Genomic DNA, 18,277 nt, shown 5'->3' with positions numbered 1-18,277 from the left:
ATTTCGCGCTCACGCCTCCCCTCGATTCGTTTTTTATTCCGAGATTAATTCCCCAAATCGTTATCGCCACCTTACGAATGCCCAAAATTTGTTACGCCCGAGCACACCTTTTCAGTGAAATCGTAAATTTTAAGCCGCACTCAGATTATATACCTATAATCATTATAATAAGTCATAAATTTGATTGAAATTCGATCACATTTTCATAGGGCCTTATCGCGCTGCTGCAGTCGGCTTGAAAAATATCACTCACCGAGTTGACAACTTACCAGCGTCAAATCTTTGCTTCCAATCGATTTAAGTTTATTACTCTGGACTTTTAATCAGATAATTTATATTATAAAAGTATCTCAAAATATATTTTGGATTAAAGCAGTCGAGGCCAGTTTGGCGCAGGGTTCAAATGGTGGTTGTGGTTTCGATTCCCACTCGAGGTGTACCGCCACTCAACACACAGTGCCTTCAGAATTCAGCGGAAAATAGAGAACGGAGTGTCTTAACACTAAGCCGTTTCCGTAAGCCTACAACGTGAAGTTGAAAAAAAAGCTTGATGCATTTATCCGTAAACGGAGGGAAGGTGGAAGGAAGAAGAAAGTGGTACGAATTCTCGAGCATATTAAATGGCGCAACTAATCATCACGTTTTGTTTACCAGAGCGAGGAAAAGAAAATAATTTTAAATTTAATCATTCGGCTGATTGAGGGTCGAACCTACAAACTATGACAACCTGATTGTTCTACTATACCATGATGCCCTATTCAATTCTGATGATAATTATTCATCCACTTTGAGATATAAAACAATGATCGTAGGCAACGATAGCAAAACATTGTTACAAATAAAATAATTCACATTTAACGTAACAAAGCATTCGTAATTCTCCTTAGAGGATCTCGTTAAGAGTCCTAATTAATCTATTGAAAGTTCACAGAGCGGAGCCGGACGATGAAGGAACGGAGGTTAGAGTGTCTCTAATAATTTGCATTAGGTACCGTTTCTAATGATTGCGTTGTTTCAAGTGCAAGTAAATTCAATAATTTGTTAGTTACTTTTGAGAAATATTTCAGTATCTAAGAAATAATAAAATAATAATTATTGCTATATCTAAAAAATAATTTATAGATAATTCTAATTCTAAACTTCTGATTTTATCTGTCCACTAAAGACCACTAAATTATAGCTGAACTTAAAAAAGCTTTTAAAATTTTATCTAATTGAAGTCGATTTTATGTTAGGCATAATGAATACGCTGCAAATGAACAAAGATTTTTTTGTTTAAAGTGAAAAAATTTAGAATATAAAATGGAATAGATGTCAATCAAGAATTACGGCATTATTAAAAGAAAAAATCTATTATTTTTTTAGAATTTATGAAAGTGAAAGAGTAAACTAATTTTCTTTATTTAAATCTTTTTCTTTAATTCTTTAAAACTGATCGTTTTAATTTCTTTAATTCGTTAAAACGACCAGACTGTGTGGGTTCAATTCCCATTCGAAGAAATTAATTATAATTTTTAACCACTTGACACGAAATGTCTCGAAAATAAGACAGTGCGTGTGGAACGTAGTGCATTAACACTAAAATATAAAGAAATAAATTTCATTAGTTTTTCATTTTTCATTATATTAACTTTGAACCCGTAACCACTAACAGTCACTTTCGCTTAGACTTACACAAACTATCTTACTTTATTTCAACATTCACTTCAAACAGTACAATAAAAGGGTAATTTAAAGTCATTGTAAGTGCGAAGGTCCCGCGATATCAGAACATTTCGAATCATTGGGCCGACGCAAATACTAATACCATTTTGTTCGCTCGAACTTCTAAGTTACTTTTAGAGTCGCTTGTCGAATACAACGTCAAAAGTATCTTATTTAATTTAATAACGAAAGGCTTAAAGGCGTAAAGTTTCGCAACAAATATTCTATATAATATAATTTTAATATAATAAATTAAATTTAGAAGCACAATCTTTTAAATAAAATTTAGTTTACGTTTGATGAATAATGTTATGAACATATAGTATGTATGCTTAGTTCTTTGGATACTAGTAATAATTATAACACCTAGTTAAAAAGGGACACTTCCAAAGGACTATAGAAAAGAAGAAGAGTATTTTCAATTATGTATATAATCTATATATATAAAATCGAAAGATCACTCACTCATCACGAAAGCTCAGAAACTACATGTGCTAGGAATCTCAAATATTGCATAGGAGTTATTTATAGGAAGTAGGTGCTCGCTAAGACGGGAATTTGCAATATTCGACTTCTAAGGGGTTTTAGGGTTGAAAGTTTGTATGAAACTTCGTTAGGTACTACAAATTCTAGGAGTCTCAAATTTTGCATGGACATCACTTATAGGACGTAGGTACTCAAGGAGACAGAAATTAATAATAACGTAGTTCACGCAGGCGAAGCCGCGGGCGGGCTGCTATAGCTGCAATATAAAAACGATAAATATACGAATATTAATATTATTTAATGGAATTAATGTATTTTAATATATTTTTCCGAATAGGGAATCAGTGTCGCAACTAATTGCGTTCGGGATAGACGCCCGGCGAGCGATGCTAATGGACGGTATTAATTAACGCGACGTCTCATCAAATCTGTAAAATATCTATTTTCTTAAGCGCAATTTTGCCCATGATTTTAGAATCGTTATTGCTTTTTAGTCTTGATGTTTTTATTTTCTTGATTATATATATATTTTTTGATACATATATATATATATATATATATATATATATATATATATATATATATATATATATATATATATATATATATATATATATATATTTCTTTATAATTTACTAATTTAAAAATGTATCACCTATACAGTATTACAAAAATTATTAAACTATACAATTTTTAAAGACGCCTATCCTGCTAATATTTTTAATGTTAAAAGTTTGTACGTACGTTTATTTCACTTTCACGCAAACACTACATAACGGATTTAGATCAAACTTAACAATAATATAGCTTATACTTCAGAATAGTACATAGGCTATAACTTATATAATGATTTTGTATATTTGGTTATAATATAAAGGGGGCGAAACCGCGTTTTCGCCGCTAGTAAAAAATATTGTGTCAGTAATAATGTATTAGGCAATTAAAGCGTCTTTCGCCTCAAGGACGACTCTAGGACTACACAAAACTGTTGGAATCTTTCCAAAGCTATTACAGGTACCAAAAATTTATTATCGAAGTGGTACTACTTAGCAAAAAAAAACATGCTTAAACGTAAAACGATATATACGAGTCGAATTGAGAACCTCTTTAAGTTTTTTCTCGCTTAAAAACATATTTAAACTTAAAATTGAAATAGATAAGAATAATCATAAAGAAGTTGTAACGATGTCTGAGTACATTTGTAATAGCGTCAAATGGTCCATAAATGTCTGGATGTTACTCGCGGCACTAGTATGTTGGCTGTGATGGCTTCCATTTATATGATAGTACAAACTCGTAAAAGTCTCTTATAGAATTTATTTATAGATTATAGGCTTACTTTTAAAAGTTACTATAAACTTTTTGCTTAACTATTTGTCAAACAAAGAATTTTGTTTTATCAACTCAAAGAGTGCTTACACTACCTTACCATTTTTCATAGATTTAGTTTATGAAATATATTATTATTTTTATATCAACTATTACATGTGAAAACGCCACAGAAACAGCCTACTGTGGAAAGAAATAAAAGAACACCAGCTGTCTCACAATTAAGCCTTTAATAATAGGTAACTTTGCTTGTAATTATTTTAAACGCTTAATCAATAAGAATATTGCTTTTACCGCACATTCTATTATAAGACATCAGTATAATTATTTATTATGTAGGTATTATATATATTATTATAGAATAACTTTTTACAACTATTATTTGAAATAGCTGTACTAGAAGTACTTGTGGATTTTTTATTTCGTCAGACATAGGTAAAATAAAATATAGCATTCGAAATCAGCACTTACCAACAAAAAAGTTAAGATTTTTTAAATGAACATATATATTAATTGGGATTGGAACCTGTTACACCAATTTTTTTACACAGTGTACATTTCAATACGAACCAATTCAAAGCGTCTATCAAACAAAGGTATAATTGAATTGTAAAGTCATCCAGTACCAGATTAAATTCTAACAATCGCAAGTTAATTAATCTTTAATTGAGTCCCGCTTGTAAAGTGATTTACTGGATACATTGTGTTACATAATTATGTTTGGGTAATTTAATACGCGTTTGTCTAATTAAATATTATTGTATTGAAATGGCGAATTGAATATTAATAAATATATCTATATATGTATGAGGTCAGTGGTGGCGCAGGGACAGAAGCGTGTGCCTGTAAGCGACAAGTTATGGGTTCGAATCCCCCTTGAGGAAGTGCATTTTCATTTCTTTATCCTGGTGTTGAGGCAAAGCGTGAACTCGAGTTCCACCATTTAACACGCAATTTCTCTTGAATCTGGCGGAAAGTAAGGAATCTTGCTCTGGTAGCAAGACTAAGAGGCATTTAGTTAATCCGTTTAACATATAATATCTCGTAAATAGGGCATTTCCTGTGGAACGGAGATGGGAGAGATCAAACAAGGCTCTTATTGGAAAAAAAAAATATCAGGCTGAAAAAATAAACATGCAAAAATAATTATATAAAAATCATATTCTCAATTTTAAGATCATTGTAGGTAATAGATATTAGGTATACCAACTCAAATATATATTAACATTTATATGTATATTGACTCAGCCAGTTACATAATAAATAGAAGACATATAGATTGATATCGATTTACTACTTTTGTTGAAAAATAACCTTATATTTCAACTTTTAATTGACAGATACTAACAGGTTGAAGCGACGTGTGACTGACACACGTGTAATATAAGATCGAGGTATTGGAATGATATTACCGTAGTAGCGCAATAGTTATGTTAAAAATGCAATGTTAAAAATAGTTAAAATGTATTGTCAGTACGATTCCAGAATGCAGTAAATAGTTGTAATGACTATTATTTTTTTTCTATGAACGATATTTTATTTTTATTATTACACAATTTGTACCAAAAGAAATAAGAATGTAAAATAAAACTATGCAAAACATTTAACCAAAGTTTTTTGTTTTTATGAAATAAATAAAGGAATAAAGTTTAATAGTAAATGTCTGAAATTTTAGAATTCAATGTCTGAAATTCAAGAAATCAATGTCTGAAATACAAGAATTGGCCGTTCGCTATCTCGGGTGGCGGAACTCAACCCTGCCAGAAAATAATTAATTTCCTCAAATGAGAATCGAACCCACTTACCACAACTCTTTATTTCTAATTATGAAAGGGAATTAAATCAATTATAGTAACATTGGATCTGTAATTAATACATGGCATGGGAACGGTTACCTAGCGTGCGGCAGTGCGTTATTAGATATGTCAGTTACACAATACTATACAATAAGATATACATATATATATGTTCATACGAAGGAACTTGATAATATCTAAGCATTGGCATTTTTGATATATGTAAGTGTAAACGCCATTGGTTAGGGGTTCGATCCCCACTCGACGATATGAAATATTTCACGCTGTATCCCGCACACAACAGGGTAAGCAGAGGGAACATAGTGATAATACACTCAGTTCCCCACTTTTCGCCGACTTCTCTAGTCATTGCGTGTTGAGTAAACGGAAATATAAATTTGAGTAAATATTTAGTTTCCTCGAGTGGGGATTGAACCCACAAACATCGTGTTATAGTCACACCCTTGGGCCCCTGCGCCACGATGGCCTCAATACAACAATCTATTTATCAATACAAGAAATAACACAAAATATCCAATAAGTCAACAATAATACCCTATTTGAAGTTAACGACGACATATAGTTCTAAAACCCCCCCAATTTCACTTTCAAGAATTTAATAACGTTTCAAATTGGTGAAATAATAAACCGTTACGTCGCGTCAGCTACAGGAAATGCAATCACGTCGTTTGTGGGAAGTAATTAAACATAAAGCTAGGCTTACCCATACAGCTTGTTTGGGCCAATTTTCTGTCTTTTTTCCCCCAACACTCGATTATACGACAGATTAAAGTTGATTTTAATGTTATTGCAGTTTCAACAACGTGAGAGTTAATGGATAAGCCTTATAAAATCAGTTATATTCAATAAATTAAAAGTAATTCTTAAATATATAAATATTCTATTATAGAACTAGTTTATAACTAATTCAGACAATAAATTTAAATTATATAAAGGTGACCAGTTTTTAGGTGTGTAATAAATTGTGTAGATAATTCGAAAGCGAACACTACTTCATAAATAAAATTAACATAATATATAAATACTCTTTTCCTATATAACTTTATAATATAATTTAATCCCATGTTGGCAGACAGAGCCTAGGAACCTAGTGTTAAGACACTCCGTTAAAGACACTTTTGTTCTCATTCTCCACCGATTTTTTAAGGCATTGTGTGTTGAATGGCGGGGCTCAACGCTGTGTTTTGCCTCGTTATTACAGCAAGGAGATGCAAATATTAAATATATCTTCCAGTGGGAATCAAACTCACACCTCATGTGTCCTCGCGCCACGATAACTACTTATCTCAAACTATAAACACTTTATAATCGATATCCTCATTGATTCCCTTTACGCTCAAGTCCGCCCACCAGTGTTCCTTTGAAGCTTTGTTACAAAGACTGTCACGTACAAGTCGTTGAAAATAAGCCTCATATAACCTACAGACATTTTACATCTGTATACAATAATTGTAAACTGGGATGGAATGAACGCTTAAGAAATATAATTATGTTACATTCAAAATTACATTGAAGCCAGTCGTACACGTGTGACAGTAAACACAACAGGTTGTAGTTCGATTCCCACTCGAGGAAATTTAATATTTAACATTTTCATCTTCGCTCCTTCGCACCTTCGCTCTGGTGTTGACCCAAAACCTTTTAAATTAGATTCAAGCGCATTTGCAATGATTTTTTTTTCAGCAATACGCTGTATCCTGACCACACAAAGCTGAGAAGTAGTAGCGGAGTAGTGGTAGCGGCAGAGGGAACCTAGTGTTAAAACACTCCATTCCTTATTTCCCGCCGAAATCTGGAGGTAGCGGCGGAGCTTAACGACGAGCTTTGCCTCGACACCACAGCGAAGAAAATGGAAACACGAAATATTTCAATCCCTCTATTGGAAATCGAAACCACAACCAGTCGCGTTTATAGCCACACTTTGCGCCACAACTGGCCTCAATATAACAAGAACTTAAAAACTAGAACTAACAAACATATGGAAATATTAAAAATAAACCTTCTAAAGTAATTAACAACAATAAAATAAAGTTTTATAACAGAAACGGTGCCACAGCAATTACACTTTTATACGAACTTTGAAATAAAGAGTGCTTGCTATGGGGGGGGCGAGCACGAACACGTTGAATTATAAATACGACGTAATCATTGGTTATGGATATTCTTTAAGTAGTAAGAAAATGCATGTTTTTTATGGCTGTGTAATGTAAGAAAATATATGGCACATGTGTGCGGCTCCAAAGGCGACAGATTGTGGATTCGATTCCCATTCGAGGAATATGAAATAATTAATATTTTCTCGCACTGGTAACCTCGCAAAGCTTGGCGTATCTAACGGAAGTTCTTAGGTTCCCAGGTTTTGTGAAATGGAAGTGTCTAAATGGGAACAGAGTGTCTTAACACTAGGATCCCAATGTATGGGATACACCGTGAAACTAAAAAAAAATATTGTTTTAGCTTTACATTTTATCACATACATATATAGCAGGGTATGCCGAGAGAAACTATATTATATAGTGTCAATATTCTCCTCTTCTCTTTCCCTCTTCCTCTTTTTTTGAGGTGTTGCATATTGTGTGTTTTGCTTACTTTATCTAATTTCAAATATATATTATTTGTGTTAATAATAAGGTTATTATAAACTTATTATTAATACAAATCAATTGTCATCGAATTTCCAAAATTATACAAACTAATTAAGCAAAGTTAAATTACTATACTCGTATACACACGTTGTGGCTTAATTAGGAAATGTCTGACTGCGCAAAGGTTGTAGCTTAAAATATTACCTAGTAGGATATTTATCCTTATGTGATATATATTTTATAACAATATATGAAAATCAACCTCCAGAATTCGGCGGAAAGTGGAGAACGGAGTGTCTTAACATCAAGAAGAGAAAGAAGTAAATAATATTATGAATATTCTGTCCCGTTTTTATAATACATTTTATTTATGGAAATAATATTATAAAAAAATAATATGGATTATAGTTATGGTTTACTCTTACCTATCTTGACACGTTAGATGCTCTCCATAACATCTGAAAAAAAAAACAATGTCTATTAGATTTTGTAGTCACCAGCCCCAAATATTATATAGAAAAAAATCTTTTCATAACAAAGATTTTTTAATAAACAAACATTTAAGAAACAATTGTATTTATTCATTCTTTTATTAGCAGTAGCAGTATTTCTTTTATTTAGGGCAGAAAGTTGTCATAATATAGTAACTGGTTATCTAGACCCAGGGACATCTACATCAACAGACGTATTTGAGGTTAAAGGCGGCGCCCATCAAACATGTATCGGAATTGTAGCACTCAGGTGAAATGTCAGGAGGAATTACTAGATTAAATGCAATCTATCATAAGAAATATCATAAAAAGGCGTTTCTCTTATAAATTGAACTTATTTTATATATATTAGTAGTTAAAAGTAAATAGATAATAATATTATGCCTATTATCCAATTTTACATTGTTTTCTTTGTAAAATGAATAAAAGATAAAAAAGAAACATTAAAAAAACATATATAGAACAAAAACGATTATTTTTTTAACTTATCATTAAAGAAATGACATGAAATAGTAAAAATTATTTGATGACAATCAGAAAATTGTTCAGTTGTGTGGCGTCGCCCCGCCGCAGTGCACTCGTGACGGTAATAGAGCCCTGGGAATATGTATTTAGGTTTGTTGTAACATGCGAGTAACTGCTGTAACTTTTATATATTCAATTATTAAATAACTTGTTTAAACGTCCATGGGTTTTTTTGAATATTTCATGTTAAACTAATTGTAGTATGTGACTTTGTTTGTTATATTTTCTTTTTTTCCTACCTTGTTAATTTTTAAAACTAATTAATATTACTACTCCTTAAAGGCACATATATTTTTTTAATTATATAACTGTACTATTTTTCGTAAAAACTGCTAGTTAGAATATGAATTTTCATATATGTAGCTATAATTTAATTGGAAATAGGGATGGAATTTTAGATTACAATGAAAATTTCATTTTTATCTTTATCTTATCTTATATTATCTTTCGATATTGTCTTTAAAATGATAATATTATTAGATCACAAAAGTAATTCAAAGTAAATGAAAAAATTGGTAGTACAAGCGGGCGAAGTCGCAAGTGGATCGCTAGTAAGTAAATAATTGTTTTTATTATGGTTCCTTAAATGGTAAAGGTTTTTGTTATGACTGCTTTTTTAAATAGGACAAAATAAGTTAAGTTTAATGAAATATCCTTAGATCGATTAAATGGAATTGTATTTTTTATTTTGTATTTTTTTTTATTAAATACAATTTTATTTTGAAGCGTACATGACGAATGCCGGTAGTATTCTGCAATATATCGTAAAATACAACAAAATAACATAAATACAATAAAACGCAAACAATTAATTTTCAAGCAGTTAAATGTTTAAAATAACAAGTAAATATTTATGACGCGTACAAAAAGGGGTCCACGTATATTATAGTACACTGTTACAGAACTCAACCAGTTTTAACACGCTTTAATGACAACCATTCGGCGTGAATTAACACAAAATAACCGTTAAAACAAAAACATTCACGATTTAATTGTTCCTAAATCATAACGGAACCCTGCAATTAATTGTTCCAGCGTTATCACTGCGGCGTTTAACCCTAAAATATTTCTAAGCATGTAGCACAATAAATAACAGACACTAAGCTTATTTGCATAAATCGAGTCGACGTTCCCTGAATTACCTAAAATCTGTTAACAAATGGTGGCTTTGCATAATTGTATTACGAAGAGTTCAGAGGAAGTGAAACGTGTGGTTTGGTAGCTTTTTAATCTGTTTTGATCCAGGCCAGGGATTTGTACTCTAGGAAAAGTCGAAATTTCTATTACTTTTCGTGAAACATATACATTCTTAACCTGACTGCTCGTTTACTTTTGTAAGAATTAATTAAATTATTTTACAAATAAAAAATCATTTACCAAGTTAAAGAAATAATAAAATAAGTATTTATAAGTAAAAAAGAAATGTTAAACTTAAAACAAACGTCCAAAAAGGATATTCTCTATAGAACACCAACATACTTGCCTAGATATTAATCTGTTTAATTATATATAGGAATTGTATTACTAATCTGTCCGGTACCTTATTTTTCCTGTCCCGTTTAAATTCTTTTTACTCTATACAAAAACATTTTCTCAATTCTATTTAAAATGTGAAACGTGAGTGTAGATTTTACACATTTTATTCGTATTTACAGCTCGACAAATCCAAAATGTTTTATTTACTTAACAAGAACATTTCCTTTTGCGATTAGTCCAAACTTTAATTTTTAATGGAATTAAAATTAGAAGAGTAAACGAAGAATTAAAAGTTTAGTGACTGGCTTCTCTTTAGTCACTCTGTAAATATGTGAGTGGAACGACATAAATGCAAATTGATTCTATTTATACTGTATACTAGTGGCGTATTTGCGGCTTCGCCCGGTTAAACTTATTGTTATATCAAAGCCAAATTTTAAAGTTATAGCCTATGTGTTATTCTAATGTATAGCAATATTACTGCAAAGCTTAATCTAAATTCGTTCAGTAGAGTTTGCTAGAAGTTTAACAAAAATCCATCGTTACAAACTTTCACTTTTATATACTAAGTACGAATATTTATATATAACGTTTTATGTAATTTGATATAATCCATTAATTATATATTTTTTTACAGAAATATTTTTTATTTTCATGTAGGTAGATCTTCATGAAAAATATAACCTATTTAGATATTAAGTGGAATGAAGAAATTAATAAAAAAATATTTGGGGATGACACCGATGGTATATGATAGAGTCGCTTATAATATTACTTTTATAAATTATACCTAGCACCAGCAAACTGTATAGTGGCACTCCTAAAGCTATAAAATAAGAAATAAAAACGAACATCAACTAGATTAACAATTAAAATAATTATTTTTTCTATTAATAAACTTTCTATTTCTACTGAAATTGAAAATAGAAATTAGTTAAATTTTCATTTAAATAGAACATTCTGAGATTAACTTGAAATAAGCAAGCGGTAGGTGGGTAAAATAGCAATCGCAGGATTGCTAAGTTTCGTAGACCGTATCCGACAAAAGTTTCAGGAGTCTGGACTGCGGTCATTCGTTTTAGATAATAGTTATATGTACATATTTATATATTTGTATGAATGTATAAAAGTTATAATTAACCCTTCTTTACTTTTATATATAGTCGTATATTCGTATAATACTGACATTAAAAATTATAACACTTTGGGATTATTGTATTGTATTGTATTCAATTATTAATAAAATATTTTTTTTTTCAGTTGGACTTATATTGTGTACAAGTATGCTGGAAATAAGCCCTATTTCTTTTATTCAGATAAATATATAATATATTCATTTTTCATCGAATGTGGTAAGACAAAAGCCTGGAATGGCAATTTTTCTATTATATAATAAAGAATTGTGTAAATAGATCAAGAAGAGACATATGAAGTTCAGAATATCATGTATGAGGAAGCACTGTTGCAAGTACAAGTAATAAGATAACAAAAAACTGCTGACCTTAAAAGTTTTTTTCCGTCGTTAGAACTAACAACGGAGACAGGAGTCGGCCAAGCAAAGGCAAAAGCTATTGAAAGAAAAACACTTTAATTTAATCTCACATAATATGTCAAAAGGAGGGAAGTATAAGTACTTACATTTATATAAACAATAAATTATTAATAATTTATTGTTCCTCTTTCACATATCGCTTCGTACACTTTACACTGTTTCTTTACACTTTACACTTATACACTCGTTTTTTAGGACATAATGTCAGCAGTGACACTGATTATAAACACTTAAACACTATCATAATTTGACACCTTACGACAGGCAGAATAACGACGTACTGACTCAATCCATCAAAAACGTCACTTAATATAGCCATACCCTCCTCTTTTATAAATAATTTTGTGGGTATTATTATTTTACTTTTTTATAAATTACCCTCACATTGACAGTTCTCTTACATATAGCCTAACCTTTATAAATTCAAAGGCTATGATCAGAAAGCCAAAAGCAATAACGTTAGTCTCTAATTGCTAAGTCGGAGGAATGTAAACGGTACTATCAAATAAATGCCTAAATGCCTGAACGCCTAGACGCACCGAGAAGAAGCTTCAAGGCATTCGGGAAATTGATTGTAGAATGAAATTTAGGTATCTCGTTTGTATAGGCCTTATATGGGGCCAGTCTTGGCGCAAGGGCCCAAAGTGTGAATGTAAAGACAAGTGGTTGTGGGTTCGATTCCCACTTCAATAAAATATTTATTTAAAGCATATGCATATGCAAATTTATTGTCACTTGACTGGTTATTTTTTGCTGAAATTTAGGTATAGTTTTATTAAATTCATTAAAAATGATTTTCCTTTTTTTTTCGATTCTTGTTTATTCTGTGTCATTAATTGAAAGTGAAATTTGCTTTACAAGTGAGACATCACGTCCACAATTATATCACGTGGTCGTTTAAAGTAAAATTAAAACAAAAGAAAATCATTCCAACAAAATAATTAGTTATTTGCGGAATTATAAAAAAAAGTACCCAAAATATTAGTGTTAATATTTCTCTAGCAAATTTAACAATATAAACTAATCACACGCTGCTGTGAAGTTTTGACATTTACCTAATTATAATAATTATGTCCAATTAATAATATTAAATTACGTTATAATATTCGAAATTAGATATGAAATTTAAAGTTTTTAAATGATGACAGGCGGTTATTGTATTAAATAAGATAAATATTATATTCGGCATTTTATTTGAACATTGAGGACAGTCGAGGTGCAGTAGATGGAAAAGGTAGTTAGTTCAGTTTCCATTCGAGGAAATGAAATATCTATTATTTCCATTTCGTAGCTTAGGTGTCGATGCAAAAACTCACATACCAGTAGTTTTACTTTGTCATGCATGTCTTAATTCTACTAAATACAGTTATACTTTTTTACATAACATAAATAGAACATAAAAATTGCCATATAAAAATGTCCACGATTAAAATTGGAGGCGAGTTTCTAACAAATAAGTGTATTTTTCGAAATTAAATTTAGTTATGAAGCTAATTTTAAATCTCGTTTCGCGACGCCCAAAATATAATAAACGAAGGATAAAACTGTCCCAAAGTAATTTTAAACTCTCAGACTCCTTGAATTGCAAATATTAGGAAGTAAAATGAAGCTTTACGCTGTATTTTGCGTACAGTGGCAGAGTACTTAGAGGGAAGCTAGTTAAGACTGTTCCGCACTTTTCGCCTAAAAAGAGGTTGCGTAGCTTGTGGCGGAACTTAACTCTGCGCTCATCAACCCAGCTAACGATCAGCAACCATCGAAAATCAAATGGGCCACAACGATTTCATATATAACAGGATGGGCAGAGGGAACCTAGTGTTAAGACATTCCGTTCGCCACTTTCCGTTGAATTTTCAGTATAGAACTCAACGGCACTTTGCCTTGTTACGCGAAGAATATGAAAATTTTAGTTAATATTAATTAATTTTCCCGTATGGGAATCGAACCTGCAATCGTAGTGCTTACGGTTACACGTATATTCCTCAGTTCTCCACTTTCCACCCGAATCGTTCCACTAGGTTCATCCGTATCCTGCTATACGGGAAATCACACGAAGCCACTATACAAACATTTAATAAAATATGCAATGCACAATGTAATATTTCAGCTTAAAATAAAAGGACATCAGCACAATTGGACAGGGCCGGAGTTAACTTGTACCGAGTCACTAAACTAATTTGATTTATTACAACCAGTCCGCTAAATTGCATGCGAAGCATTCAAAAACAGCATTTTCGAAACCAGACCACTGAAGCGAACTTATCTTCTTAATTGCCGTTTTCACAAAAGTGGCCTCGTTGTTCGCTTTTTTATTACGTGACTTTTGTTTTAAAGTTTATTATCTGGAAACAATAAAGTTTACTCGTGCAGAGAAATGTGACAAATTATCATTTATACAGATTATGTTTTAAAAAACTATGAATTTAAGAAATGTGTAAATTATTTCTATTTTGCGTATCGTAACACTAAAGTATTGCGGTATAGTAAATCAGTTTCACGCTGTATCCCGCACATAGCAGGGTTGCCAGAGGGAACCTAGTGGTAAGATCCGTTAGTAGTGGATTTGAATTCTATATTTATACGTCGAGGAACATTATTATAATAGTTTATCCTTAGGTTAGCTTAGAAAATATTTACTTATCACTAATTAACAGAAAAGAAGAAAATATTTAATATAATATTACTTTCAAAATACTTGTTATACAAGGCGACCAGAAAACATTTCTGGGAACATGTTTTTGAACCAAACCAAAGTAAAAGAGCCAGTGTTGACAAATAAAATGCCTATCAACTGCTTAATGATCTCAGTATAAAAAAAATCTTATTGCAATTATTTATAACTTTCTTAGTTAAAAAATATCTCATAAATCGCTATCATTAAATACTAAGTTGATTAGAAAAATCACAATTAAAAAAAAATAAGTTAAGAGGCACCTATTGATGAATAGCCGAACTACTTAGTCGTAAAATAAATAGAACATGCTGGCGACATCTAACGTCTTTGTACTGAACTACGTGGTACCGGATCATAAACGACTATAGATGGCGCTGTAGCATTTTCGCAACGCTACCCTCATAATATTGCTATTGATTATTTTAGCACTGTTTGCGTTTGCAATTCAAAGACGGATAATATAAGGAAAGCTTATTTATTAACTTACTTAGCTTCGAAATCTTAAGACAATAAAATCTAATAACACTAAAACATATTACCGAAACATAAAAGAGTAAAATGTTTATTATATTAAACGTGTAACGCTTATAATATAAAAAAAATGTATAGATTGTTCTATTTATATTAAATTAATTAAAAACACAGCTGATTGAAAACATGTAACACATTAAGTTAAGTAAAAATATAAATAAATATTGTAAACAACAAATATATTTTTTGTATATTTAAAATACGTCTATGGTATCTTTATAATTTATTTTAGTACATCGAATTTTTAGGATAAAAACAATTTAAATTTGTGAAAATCAGATTTTTATAAATATTTTAAGATTTTTAGACGTTTCTTCAAGTTTTTCTATAGGTAATAAATAAAATTTTATTATTTTATTTTCAAATAGTCCAGTCCAGTCAAATAGTCCGTCCGTCAGTCAGTCCAGAAAATTTATATTAACATCACATTTCTTTACAAAATTACAGGTGCATTTACGATGAGTACTCTTAATTATACTTGTAATTTTAATTCTTTATTAGATAAGTACTACTACTCGAATGAATGGTTGAAATCAGGTTACAGCACTTATGTTTTGAAACACTAATCTACGTCATATTCATCGTATGTGATGAGCATGTCCCTTAAATATACATACACGGCTTTTACCGCTCTCCGGCACACAATTTTCATTTAACTAAACTTTCATAAATTTTGTATGATACATACATTATAATATGTTTGTGTACTACATATGAAAGGGTAGTTAAATGAAATGAATGAATGTTGAGGCCAGTCGTAGCGCAGCACCTCAATCCAATGACTTTAAACGCGTCAGGTCCTAGGTTCGATTCCCACTTGAGGAAATTATATATTTAAAATGTCTAATGTAAAAAAAAGACCTGCAATGTCTCCAGAATTGAGGGGAAAATGGGGAACGAAATTGTCTTAATAGCCCTCCTTCCCTTTCCCTACCCTGTACTATGTGCAAAAAATAAATAAAAAAATATGTCGTATCTATAGGGCTATTAGCTATTTAATATAAAAGGTCGGCTAACATTCGTTATTTACAGGCAATTGACTATGTAAATAAATATGAAAGAGATGAGCAAATAGATTGAAAAAAGTGTTGCTAGATCAATTAATGGCGTACACGTTAATGTATTAGTTATGTTGTTTTAAAAATTTTAATTTTATGATATTAATTATAGGTTTTGTTTTTCTTTTAATATTATCCTATATCTTATAAAACAAAGTCGCTTTTTGTGTCTGTCTGAACTTTCTAACTCTTCTTCTTCTAAACCACCCAACGGATTTGAATGCGGTTTTCACCATTAGGTCGAGTATTTCTCAGGGAAGGTTTATATATAGTTTATTATTTGTACATTCTTATGTAAATTAACATAAATACGATAAATGTGTATAAAGTCCTACCCGCTGAGACACTTTGGCGCATGCGCTGCTTTAATGGTAAATACTACATGAAAAAAATGTACTGGAGTATTGTTCCTCTTAATAAGATCTACAAAAAAGTCCGCGACGGCATATTCGTATCTTTTAAGAATAACGTGTAGTGATCATATTTCTGTCTAAAAATAGTAATTTCAATATATTTTTTATTGTGAGGGATATTTTTCCATAATGGTATTAATCCTTATCCTTTAAAATACTTTATTAAATTTCTACGTTAAACGAAGATAAAATTTGCTTTTTAAACTATTTCGAAATTGCGAATAGTTTTAGAGAAAAACGCATTTAATTATTGACACATCACGCCGTTCACACATCAACTGCATCGAGTCAAGTTTCACTTATCCCGTACTCTCAGCATATAAATAAGTATATTAGTTACGTTGGCCATTTAATGTAGATCAAAACTGTCTTTTCTGTTTTTCATTTTAATAAGTACTTTAGAAGTTGTTACAATATCAAAAAATCCTTGCTGCGAAACGGCTCGCCACTCGCCATGCGTCCGCCGCGCCCGCCTGCCTTACACGCATCGGTGGTTCAGTGGTAGAATGCTCGCCTGCCACGCGGGCAGCCCGGGTTCAATTCCCGGCCGATGCATTCTATTTAACTTTCGTCACAGGCAGCCACGTAGTGCTTACTTTTCATCAGGGACAGAATACCCTTTTCAGCATTAACCACAAGCTCGAAAAAAAAATCCGCCTGCCTTTATAGCAACGAAGATTTAGATGCGTTTGCACGTATTGGATAATTCGAGTTGAATGTATTATTTAATGTCATTTAACTATCTAAAAATAGTAATTTAAATATATTTTAATAAGTACTTGAAAAGATTAGTAGCACAGATTTAAAATTACGGTACCTACTAAAAAATCCTTGCTGTGTAAAACAATTGGAAAATCCTTATTGAAACTACAAAAATGCGGGTTGCATTTATTAGGGTTTAATTAATTTTCACATTATCTTAAGTGCTTTGCAAACACACATTACATGAATAATCCAGTAGTAAAAGCGGGCGAAGCCGCAAGGGGGTCGCTAGTTTGATTATATTTCGGAAATGTATAGATATTATCTTTAAAATGATAATGTTATTAGATCACGAAAATAATTTTAATGTAAAAATTAATAATTGTGTAGAAAAAGCGGGTGAAGCCGCCAGCAGGTTGCTAGCTTCTTAATAAAAGGCTTAAATGTAACCTTACAAGTTAACTTTGTTATAAATAATATATGTTTATCGTATTATTATTATTTCTCTAGTACTTATAGGTAAAACAGTATGTAAAACCTCAAATACATCATAAGAAAAGCCTTATATCTTCGCAATACTCTAAAATATACATACAAAAAGATCCATATTACCAAGTAGACGAAGCACCAGCAAATTCGGCTATTTAGGTACACCGTCGTACGTACAGTAATTAAAAGGAATAATAAAAGTTAAGTATGTTCATTTTCGTATAAATATGGAGGAACCCTTCGAATAATCTGGTGTAAGCATCCTCATTCTCTAATCCCGGTTTCCCGAATAGGTGAGCTTAAATTTGTCTTCGTTACGCGTGATGAAGGTAAAACGTCGTACACTCATTTAGGATTGGGTAGTTTATCAGAACTGTCATCATTAGGCAGAATGGAGACCTGATTCATTCATTCATTCATTCAAGTACTTTTTTTTAAATAATAT

General features: G+C 31.1%; 1 protein-coding gene across 3 annotated transcripts in view; it reads right to left on the bottom strand.

Moving 5' to 3' along the window:
• Nucleotides 1–18,277, bottom strand: part of Sema2a (Semaphorin 2a) — a 301,672-nt gene that overhangs the window by 199,987 nt on the left and 83,408 nt on the right. For 2 of the 3 annotated variants that reach the window (XM_085199139.1, XM_085199141.1), the window contains exon 3: nt 8,347–8,379. The gene's annotated coding sequence lies outside the window, so the exon portion shown is untranslated. Of the gene's footprint in view, nt 1–8,346; nt 8,380–12,051; nt 12,088–18,277 lie in introns of those variants that run through there. The other variant, XM_085199140.1, reaches the window with a different exon arrangement.

This window comes from Heliconius melpomene, chromosome 16 (assembly GCF_056956725.1).
Source record: "Heliconius melpomene rosina isolate 202511_hmr_F chromosome 16, ASM5695672v1, whole genome shotgun sequence".
NCBI lineage: Eukaryota > Metazoa > Arthropoda > Insecta > Lepidoptera > Nymphalidae > Heliconius > Heliconius melpomene.
The sequence above is the reverse complement of the archived record's forward strand: the minus strand, read 5'-3'. Positions and strand labels throughout refer to the sequence as shown.